At 40.2% G+C, this 8,835-nt stretch overlaps 1 pseudogene; it reads left to right on the top strand.

The window, feature by feature from the left end:
• Positions 1–5,981, top strand: part of LOC109847337 — a 35,321-nt pseudogene extending 29,340 nt beyond the window's left edge.

The following is an 8,835-nucleotide window of genomic DNA, read 5'->3' on the forward strand; positions in this document are numbered from 1 at the left end:
CGAAGACTCTGGCTCTTCAGGGGCTGACTTAATTTGAGTAAGGAATACATCAGAATCAGCTAAGGCTTCTTGTAAAGATTCCCTAGTATCCTTTTAAAGACGTAACAACTCGTATAGCGTGATCCTTGCTGGGATATTAGCTAACTGAGTCATGATGCCAGAGCGGTTTTGGGAATTTGAACTTTCCGGTTTATCCCTCCTAATCAGTCGATTGAAATGAGACTGCTTCAGAATTTGAACTTCCTTGTGTTGAGGTTCTTTCTCTTTTTGTTTAGCTTCTTTTTGAGATTTTTCGGTTGCTACGGGTGGAGTTGTAATCACTCCCAGCTCCGTCAAGGTTTTGGAAGGTACAGCTTTTACCACCCCCTGCTCAGCTAATTGCTCAGATGTGCTTGGGTAATTAAAGAGGTATTCATTTCTGCTCCTAGTAGTGAAAGATTCTTGTTTCCCTTCAGAAAGCGGTAGAGCTGGGATTTCTTCATCATTCTCTTCGGGAATTGCCGAGGCTCCGTAACAGGACTTCTCTTTTCCCTTGCCTTTCGATTTCTTCATCATTCTCTTCGGGAATTGCCGAGGCTCCGTAACAGGACTTCTCTTTTCCCTTGCCTTTCATTTTCTTCTTGGACACGGATGTCGTCCGCCGAGGCTCCGTAACAGGACTTCTCTTTTCCCTTGCCTTTCATTTTCTTCTTGGACACGGATGTCGTCCACTGTTCATCTTCAAGCAAATCGGGATGAACCCTGAGGATTTCGCCATTTGGAGTTGTATATGACACAAGTCCTTTTTGACGCTGTCTATGAGGGTCATCGTTGATAGTTTACATTTTAACCTTTGATACTGGTTCGGGTTGGAACCAGGATAAAGAAACTGAGCTAAAGCTAATAGATACTACATTTGCTCCTACTTTCTTTTCTTTTGGTTTCGACGTCACGATACCAACATCGATCAAGGTTTGTATTTTGTCTTTTAAGCGTGTTGGTGGACCCTTCTGTGGTATGCACAATATTTCGGGTCGTTAGTCTTCTTTGCTTCTTCCTAGTTTGTGACTGGTAGAAGTTTGATCTTATTGTTATCTAAAAGATATTTAAAGATGACTGGCACCTCATCGTCTTTGAAAGAATATTCTTTCGGGAATCTGGGTTCTGAAGTCTTAGGTTGCCTCGGAGGCTGTTGATTCTGATGTTGTTCCAATTGGAAAGACGACTGTTGTGGTTGTTGTTGTTATGGTTCCTGTGATGTCTGATGAGCATCAACAGTAGTTGCTGTGGACCCTCTTCCTCTGCCTCGAGGGTTAAAATTATGCTTTTGAGGATTAGCTGTGGCTGACCCCTCTCAAGTTTCTTCCTCTTGAGGAACCGTTCGGCTTGTTCACCTCTTACTTTCAATTCTTTCCATGTTTTAGAAGGCACAACCCCCATGACTTCTAACACGTCTAAAGACAAGTTATTATGGCATGTCAGAAGAATGAACTCCTCCGTGAGTAGATCCCGACAGTTCACCGCCTTGTTCCGAAATCGCTTGACGAATATATCAACTGACTCCCCATCTTTCTGCTTCTCGTCTAGCAAAGTACCAATAGAGACCTTAGTATCATCGTCGAAGAAATTGGTAAGAAACAACCCTTCCATATCCTCCCAACTAGTAATACTCCCAGGCTTAAGACGTCGGTACCAGTCGAAGGCAGGCCCACAAAGGGTTCCTACGAATAATCGAACCATCAAAGCTTCGTTTCCGGATATTATGCCGAGATGAGACTTGAAATAAATCAAGTGTTGAGTGGATGAACCCCTGCCATCAAAAGGAGTAAAGTTAATTAGACTAAATTTCGGGAGATAAGGAATCAAATCTCATTCCCTCGAGTATGGATACGGAATGCCCGTTTTCTTCACTTCCTGAGCCGTCATCAGAGCATTGACTTTGCTCTCAAGATCTTTCATCTTCTTGTCCTCTTCCTCACTCTTCTTCAAATAGATTTGAGAAGGTCGAGTAGATGACTTAGCCGGACCACTTCCAAAATTATCTTTATCAGAAGGAGGATCAGCAAAGATAGTTTCATCCTCCTCATGGTCATTATCGACCTCGGTTATACGTATAGGTATGGTATCACGCCGATTAGATTTAGCCTTTTGACTTGATTCTGGCTGTTGATGTTGTTGCGCTTGCAAATCCCTCATCTATTGCATTGTCAACTCCATCTCAGTCTTGATTTCAGCTCTAATTTCTTCGCGTTATTTAGCTAACGCTTCCTACAATATCTGAGCTGGTTGATCCGGTGTAATTGCAAATGATTCCCTGGCTTGTCCAACACTGGATATTGTATCATCTGAGGTAATCGCAGAATAAGTATCTAATAGTTTCTCGTCTGAAGATAACCTTTCATGCATTTTCCTATAGTCTCGATGTCGGTTGGCTCTTCGTTACAGCCGTGACATCCTCTGAGAGAGACCCTGCTCAACTCTCCCTCTTGAAGAGAAATCAGGGTCTGGGTTAACTGAATATCGTTTTCTCCTGTCGGTCATGTTGATAGTGACTTCTGGAAGCTCGTCTTTATGGACAGCAGATTTCTTTTTATTAAAACGTCTCACTCTTGGTTTTGATATTTCAGTAGAAAGCCTTTGAAATACAGAGACTCTTGTTACTTCAGCTTTGGAGCAACCGCATTCCGATAATACTGCCTTAATGAGCCTCTCGCATGAGCAATGAGATTCCGCCTCTCGAGCAATTCTTTTTCGTGATTTATTACTCTGATAGTACAGCTCATCATTATTATGATTATAGCAACCTATCTCCTGCTTTTAAACCTTGTTGACATGCACAGGACGACTAATCGTTACCTCTAGGCGATCCAAGGTCGTATGTTTAAATTCACCCCTTTGCGGGGATGGAGTCTTTACAGGCCCTAAACGAGAATGAATTAATATCTTCTCTTTTTGAACTTGTTCTGTTCTGACAGGAGGATATTTATGACCCCCAGTGTAAGAAACTACTGAGGGTTTATTCGTCAGATCCGAGGTTTTGCCTCGATCGTCAGATAAAGGACCGAGGCGATCCTCCATTGTGACTTTAAATTTCGACAGGTCAGGACTGACCTAGGGTTTCACTGGTGACACAGCAGATGTGGACACAATAGACAGACGAACGGACGTTGATGGAGTCGAAGGAGTGCTCTTGTGAACTTTCTTTTGGCCGCGGTAGGGATTGGTGTCGCGATCGAACAGTGTGCCGTGGCAGCAGAGACTGCCGCGGTTGAAGGAACTGTCGCGATAGTATGAGCTGCCGTGGTTGAAGGAGGAATCTTTCTGATCTAGTTCTTGTGCATGTTCAATTTTGGGAATCCAGAATTTGCTATTCTTCGGTGATTTTTCAGACACTATTTCTTTCTTCCCTTCTTGTGTTCGTTGACGAAGGGCATGGGTACGAGCGGCGTTTGTACGACGCTTTTGTTTGTGTTCTTTGTGGGTTGAACGAGCCTTCTTGACGAGAGTCCACTCCTCCGTCGTGAGTTGTGCAGAAATATGATTGGTTTGCCGCTGAGGCAGCTGAATCACTTATGCTTCCTCGACTCTAGGTCCGCATAGTTGCGAACCCCGTCTGTTTGTTCTAAGGCCTTAGCCAATTGACGAGCACCGCGCTGACATTGTCTCTGATGAGCTCTCTTCGTTAATGTCGGTAAGTTTTGATTCAATGACGCCTTAACTGGTGAAGGATCATTTGGAGCAGATATGTTGTAAGTAGAATCCTTAGCAACTACTAGGCAAGAGTCTTCACATATGGCCTTCACCGAAGTTGAAGACTGGAAAACCATCCTGGAAGACGAAATCTTCATGCACTTACGAGGGGAGGAAGATTTGGAGGATGATGATGATAGATACTCCTCAAACTTTGTTTGATCGAACTCATATTCGATCTCTTCATTGATCACGATCTTGATCAGCTACGACACTACAGCCTCGGTAGCGAGACCGTTAGCTCCCACTGTGGTCATCAGTTTGTTCTCGCCGAAAGTTGTTTTCATTATCGATTCCATTAAAACTTCGATTGTTTATAGCAAATTACAATAAAAAATAAGAAAATTATAACTTTCTCGGAAAATAACACAAAAATCGTTTATCGACTTCTGCTTTGTAGGACTTTGCCTGTACCAGAAGTGCTTTGGCTTGTGGACCACCAACTCATAGATTGTGAAGGATTTGGGGATTCTTTCTTCGTTTATCGAAGTAAGAATTTAAAGTGAATATCTTATCGATGTAAGATGTTTACTCTTCCAAATATCAAGTCAGAGCTTAGATCTTTAGGAATCACTAAAAGATTTAAAAATGTTTTTTTAGGAATGAAGACTCTCTCTCTCTTGCTCAAATTCACCAAAAGCTTAAGCTTCTCTGCTCCAGTCTACTCTCTGTTATTGATTTCATGTGTAAAGAGGTATTTATAGGGCTAGGGATGCATAACAGTGGAAATGGAAGCAAAATAGCCAACCCACCGCATCTTCTTTGGGCGCGTCAGTCTTCACTATCGCGGCCATTAGTGCGTCAGTGTAGGCTGGCGCGGCTAAGGAGTCGGTTTCTGTCACGTTCAGTCATATTTATAACCATTCTCCCACGACTTTAAACCTACGAAATGTCACTTTTCTCAACCTTTAACTACCCTTCCACGTTAGCACACGTTCTTCTTCTGGTATACCGCCACGTGGACTCTCAAAAGATGTTAAAAACTGTCAGCAAATCACATAGGAGATTACCCTGCTATTTGCGCGTCATCATACCCTTCCGCACATACGTGCGTCACACTTCACCGCCGCGCATACGCGCGTCACCCTTCGCTGTTGCACCTATACGCGTCACCATAGGCTACCGCGTCTATGCACGTCATCATCTGTTGTTATGTTAACACGCGTCAGTGTATTTTGTCACGGGCATGCACATTATTCTTTTCTTAGTCTTGAGCTGTATTTGGATATCTATAAGCATTTTTTGACGCCTACAGTTGTGTGATAAAAAGTCTTGCAGGAACTTAGTTGATGAATCAAGGCGTTTACGTCTCGACGAATGTGATGCTTCAGCGATTATGAAATACTTTTTAAGGATGGTTGTAGAAAATTCAGGTTTCTATTTTGATATTGAATTGGATGATGAAGATCATTTGAAAAATATATTTTGGACAGATGGTAGGAGTAGAGAAGCTTACAAAGAGTTTGGTGAGGTCGTCACTTTTGATACCACATACTTAACAAATAAGTATGATATGCCATTTGCACCATTTGTTGGCGTTAACCATCATGGGCAATCAATTTTACTTGGATGTGGGTTGATTTCAAAAGAAGACACAAAGACTTTCATATGGCTATTTACAAAGTGGGTTGAATGCATTGATGGATATGCTCCACAAGGGATAATAACTGACCAAGCAAGAGCCATGAAAAATACAATTGAGATTGTTTTTCCAAACACTAGACACAGATGGTGTTTGTGGCATATAATAAAGAAGCTGTCAGAAAAGTTAGGAAGATACACTGAATATGAGGCCATCAGTTCTACCATGAAAGGAGTGGTGTATGACACACAAAGTCCACAAGAGTTTAAAAATAATGGAATAAAATGGTTGACATGTATGGATTGGAGGATTGTGATTGGTTAGGTGAATTGTACGAGGAGAGAAACCAATGGGTTCCATGTTTTGTCAAAATTTGTTTTTGGGCAGGAATGTCAACTACTCAGCGAAGTGAAAGCATGAATGCTTTTTTGATGGATATGTCAATTCAAAAATAAGTCTAAAACAGTTTGTCGAGCAGTATGAAAATGCATTAAGAAGAAAGGCGGAAAAGGAGATGCGGACAGATGTAGAGTCATTTTCAAAAGTAAAAGCTACTGCAACAACTTATGATATGGAGAGTCAAATTCAAGGAGTCTACACTTTAGCAAAGTTTAAAGAGTTTCAAGATGAATTCACGGGAAAGATATATTGTGATATTGTAAACTATTAGGAGGGAGCAGGGGTGCTTGAGTATGTCATTCGGGACTTGACTTTGCGGTTGGAAGACGGCAAAAGGATTCCTAAATTCTTCACGGTATCCTTTCGTGAAAAGGATTGTGAAGTTCAATATAGTTGTCAGTTGTTTGTGTTTAAAAGCATAGTATGTAAGCATGCCCTTACCATTCTTATCCGTCATGAAGTCGGCTTTCTTCCGGAAAAGTACATTTTAAGAAGGTGGTGAAAGGATGTGAGGCAAGCCCACTCGAAGATGAAAGTTAAATTTAATACTTGGGTTGTCACACCTGAACAACTATGCTATCGCGAGCTATGTCTTGCATTTAGTGAGGATGCTGATCTTGCTACTCAAAACAACCATGAATGTGAGGTTGTTAAAAAATGGATAGACACCAAATTTAGAGAACTACAACTTGCTGAATCAAGTCAGAAAGGAAAAGAAGTACCGATGAATCATGATTTTGTGGAAGACGAAAAGGACCATGAAAAGGAGGAAAATGAAAACATATTGGATCCTCTCTCTCAGACTCGGAAAGGTTGGCCTAGGCAAAACAGAATTAAGCCAACAAGTAGGCGAAGAAAGAAGAAAATTGATCGAGATGCTAATGTGCCCGTCAACAATCCATCACAGTCTCAAAAAGGGTGTTCTTTCCTACACACAAGATAGCATGGTTTCAAATGCTTGCATGCCACAACCAAATCCAGTGCATCCATGGGGAATGTGTTGGCCGGCACAACAATTAACAAATAAATGTATGCATATGGTAAGATATAGTCTCATGTATTATACCAACATCTTTATTTTCTATGTTACGGATAAGATTTAATCACCATAGCTTATATTGATGCAAACCTTTTTTAATCACTATAGCTACACCCTTATATCTATATGATGTGTTACAGCCTTAATTTCCAATGCTTGGAGATCTACATGTGATGGGGTTGACACCTTTGTATGGATTGCATAAAAAAAAACATGATGTGATGCATCAAACCTATGGGTATAATTTGCTTATTGGGGTAAATGTTCATCAATTATTCTCTTGTAACAAGTTGTATTAAAATTTGTTTTTTGCATTCAGGACCCGGCCCTATTGAGAAAAAGCCACCACAAGTTCCTGCTATTGTATGTTTTGTTCCTGATGCTGTTTGGCTCCTGATGCTTTTGGTTGTGAAGCCTCTTTTATCGAAGGACTGATTACTACTTAAAGACATGTCCAGCTAACTTTTAGATGTTGAAAGCTTTTTCCCCCCTTATCGAAGGACTGATGCTTTTGGCTCCTGTTAAATTTAAAACTTCTGGATGATATTGAATTTTGTTGTGCTCGACTATCTTAGTTAATACAATGTTCTATGGTAAGACTGCGTAGCACCATATGCTGATAATAGAACTTGCCTATTTCTGGATGATATTGAATTTTGTTGTGCTCGGCTATCTTAGTTATATGCAAGTGTTGTGTTCTTTCACTAGGAATATGTTTCTTTATGACATATTTTTGCTTCTGCCTTTGGATACAGTTGTTGCCATTAGTTGTTAGCATGTAAAATTTTCTGTTCTTTACGGTGCCTAGGCATGTACCATGCCCTATTTTATGATTATAAGTTCTCTCCTTTATCTGTATCTTCTTCACTTAGGCTCTCTGCTTGTTTACTGTGGCAAATTCAGATGTGGGTCTATTCTATTACTGGTTTGGCCAGATTATCTTGTATTCGGGGTGATAAGCATTCATCATATGAGAAGCTCAGCTTTGTATTGTTGATAGAAAAACTTCCAGCAAAACAAATGCTTCCAACAAAACGAATCATGCATATGAACACTGATTGAAAGCATCCATACATTTTATAACTATAAATTGAAAGCATCCAAAAAAAATCATGCCCGTTTGGGAAGCAATTACTTTTTCATTACAATTCCATAGAATACTGATTTTCATAGAACATGGTTGAGTTAGTAAAATATTACAAGGTCCAAACCATAAACAATACCCTTACTTGGATATTATTACAAGAAAAATGGACATCATGAAACCAACAAAAATTCCAAGTAGAAAGCCTTCTTCCTGAATATGTTTCTTCCAAATTCCATTTTCTTCATTATGTATTCTTGATCTCAATTTCTCATTTTCAATTGAAAGCTCTTCAAACTTGCGAATAAATATATTCATTGAGTCGTGAGCGTAACTTGGTACTTCGCCATGATCTAACCAAGTCCAACAATTACAAGTGTTTGTAGCACAAATTCCAAATCGACGACACGGATGCCTCAGGGTGTAAGAAGTCTTCATTTGTACTGGAATCCCACAAAAGAAATTTGGAATCTCGTATGGAGGTGGACGATTCCACATTGTAGCATATAGCCTCTTATCAAAGAACCTTGCCCGTTTAGAAGAGGATGATTGTTGAGAAGATGTTGACGACATGATTCTGCAGTAAGAAGAGGATGATTGTTGAGAAGATGTTGACGACATGATTCTGCAGTAGAAGAAAGATTTAGACCAAGTATACTGATTAGTAAAGGAACTAGATAACTGACGACATGATTCTGCAGTAGAAGAAAGATTTAGACCAAGTATACTGATTAGTAAAGGAACTAGATAACTATTTTAATTAAAATCCATACATCACTCTCTCAAGCCAAAAGCTGTGGAGGATCACACTTGCAAACACAACACAGAGTAAAGGAACTAGATAACCATTTTAATTAAAATCCATGCAATTTCTATATTCACCAATAGCTTCTTACATGTTCTATGTTTCTTAGTTCTCAAGAACTATTGTTACCTGAAGCATTCGGAATCATTATTCGTTCAATGACATGCCATTTTTTTTTTTTTTTGGGGGGGGGGGGG

The sequence above is a fragment of the Asparagus officinalis genome, chromosome 7, assembly GCF_001876935.1.
Source record: "Asparagus officinalis chromosome 7, Aspof.V1, whole genome shotgun sequence".
Taxonomy (NCBI): Eukaryota; Viridiplantae; Streptophyta; class Magnoliopsida; order Asparagales; family Asparagaceae; genus Asparagus; species Asparagus officinalis.